This window comes from Nanorana parkeri, unplaced genomic scaffold (genome assembly GCF_000935625.1).
Source record: "Nanorana parkeri isolate BGI_ZX_2015 unplaced genomic scaffold, ASM93562v1 scaffold3174, whole genome shotgun sequence".
Classification (NCBI taxonomy): domain Eukaryota; kingdom Metazoa; phylum Chordata; class Amphibia; order Anura; family Dicroglossidae; genus Nanorana; species Nanorana parkeri.
In genome coordinates this window covers 64,824-67,713 of record NW_017309442.1, presented here as the reverse complement: position 1 = coordinate 67,713, position 2,890 = coordinate 64,824, and positions in this window count along the sequence as shown.

Below are 2,890 nucleotides of genomic sequence, written 5' to 3'. Positions count from 1 at the left end.
CTCCTCTCTCTGTATACTCCTCTCTCTGTATACCCCCCTCTGCTTTAAAGGGGTTCTAAACCCTCCCGTCTTTTTGCTATATCTACTTCCAACTAGCAGTAGATATAGGCAAACAGTTTAAAAAAAAAAAACGTACTGTTTTTTATTTGCGCGCTCCCGCCCGACAAAACGAAACTGCTTGGGCGTCCGCACAGCATCTTGGGGCGGGCGCAATGCGCAGTTCGCATTCTCGGCCGGGAGACGAGCAGAGACGCAAGGTAAGTCTACGGACGCGTGCACCCGCATGCAGACACCGCTGGATCGGAGAGCCGCCCCACCGCTGGAGGGACACATGAAAACATCCGGAAAGAAGAAGATCAGATTAACCAGTTGACATCCGTGGTGTTAGACCCCCTTCCTGGCCAGGCCATTTTTCAGTATTCAGCGCTGCGGTACTTTGACTGACATTTATTCCGTCATGCAGCGCTGTACTGAAATTAACTTTATACCCTTTTTTGGGGACAGATAGAGCTTTCTTTTGGTGGTATTTAATCACCACTGCGGGTTTTATTTTTTAATATTTTAAGGAAAAATTACAAAAAAAACTTTCCCCTATATTAAATTCTAAAACATTTATTATTACCCAATTTTTTGGTAAAATATAAAAGATGGGGTCACGTCGGGTAAAAAGACACTAAACATGTCAAGCCTTAAAATTGCGCACGTGCGTGAAACCTCAAAAAACTACATTACCCAAAATTGGCCATAGGCGACACTTTAAAAGGTTTTACCGCTCATCAGTTTAGTGTTAAAGGTGATTGATGGCCCTAAAATGATTGCTCTCACTTCGACGTTCGCGGCGATATGTAACATGTGTAGCGCAATTGTCGTTTTTGCACGCTGGTGCACTGGGCGTGTTTTTACGATTAAAAAATCACGCCATACAACCGATCGGCGGCTATAGAGCCGCCGATCAGTTGTATGTGAAGCAGCCGTTAACAGCTGTAGAAACGAGCGGGTCTTTCCTGCCCTTGCGAGCAGGAAAAAAATGCCGTCTGGAGACTGCAACCCGCAAATGCGAGTCTGCCGTCCGTCTGTTTTTTCTTAACGGGCGGACGGCAAGAAGTTAAGAGACTTCATTTAAGGTAAGTGCTGACACTAACATTGGGGGGAGGGGGAAAAAATGTATCCTTTAATGTCACTTTAAGTGCCGGTACAGATACCCACTCCCAGTCAGTGGGTCCAAATTGTGAAATGAATACGATATTGGAGAATAACAGACGCCAAGGGGGTGCTGCAAGCGTGTCGGATTTATTACACAACGGCATAAGCATCTGTAGTGATATATATACGTTACTGATATTGGGAACACTCACATGTCTCAAATCTGTGGTTAGGAACTGTGCAACGCATTACTAAAACCTGGGAGGACAGTGGAGAGCCGTCATCTTCGGGGGAAGAAATGCGGTCGGAATAAAATCTTGAATGATGGTTAATCGGAGATGACTTCAACGTGCGGTGAAATCAGAGGGTGAAAGGTCATCAGTAGAGCTCACTGCCGACGTTTAAAAGTGAAAGTAAAAGCATTTCCACGCACACCATGCGGAGAGAACTCACAAGGGATCGGGACTAAACAGCTGCGTAGCCACTCATCAGTGAGAGGGTAATAGGAAACAAAGGCTTCAATGTGACACCAGGGAGCATAAGGATTGGACTCTGGAGCAATGGAAAAAAGGTTGATCTGAGATCACATATCTAAGAATCCGTGGAGGGACATGTCTTCCATCAACCAACCCTGGCCGGTGTTACAAGCACCCGGCTACACCCCGCACTGTGCCCCAATTATCACCCAATTTCTCTGACCAAATGTATTTTGCCAAACGTATTCCTCATAGACTTCTGCCCTACATCCGCATCTTATTTCACCCGGAACGGGTTGGTTTCACCCCATTTTGGGCAGCTCGGGATATTACAATGCGTACCCTTTCTTTTATGGAATTCAGCCCTCTCCTGTCCAGCACAAAAAGGAGGCCGCCTCAAGGCACGGGGAAAACTCAGGGTTACCTATGATTGGAGTCATGGGACCAATGGAGGAGAAGATGTGGGCCCCGAGTCTTAATTATGAGGAGACACAAGAGTGAGGATGAGGAGGGACGGTCACGAAGGTGCTCGCAAGGTAGCTTGAGAAGAAGGATCGGTGATTGGGAGACTTCCAACCCAACCCATCGCTTGGGAGCATGAGACGTCATTGTCACACATGTATTGGCCACCACGGAGTCCAGACCTTTACCCCATTGAGAGTCTATGGGATGTGCTGGAGAAGACTTTACACAGAGCTCCGACTCTCCCATCATCACTACAAGATCTTGGTGAGAACTTAACGCAACTCTGGACGGAAATAAATGTCGTGACATTGTATAAGGCAAAAACAAAAATGAGAGAGACACGAGAAGAGGGATCGGTGATTGGGAGTCCTCCGACCCAACCCATCGCTTATCCTTTTGATAAAACATTCAGTCAGAAAGGTGGGTCAGCAATAAGTCCTTATGATAGAGCTCTAGATGGGGTAGACCAAGCCCCCCAGATTGTTCCCGATATACCAATAGTCTATGGGATGTGCTGGAGAAGACTTTACACAGAGCTCCGACTCTCCCATCATCACTACAAGATCTTGGATTTCCTAAACCACGCATCCCAAAATCTTAAGGAGGAGGCGCAAAAACAGGGAGGGATGAGGGGGGATGGTCATGGAGGGGCACCAAGAGTAGGTTGAGAGGAGAGATCGGTGATTGGCCGTTCTCCAACCAAACCCATCGCTTATCCTTGTTATAATATATACAGTGGGAAAGTCGGGTCAGCAATGAGTCCTGATGACAGAGCTCTAGAAGGGGGAGCCCCCCCCCCCCCCGGT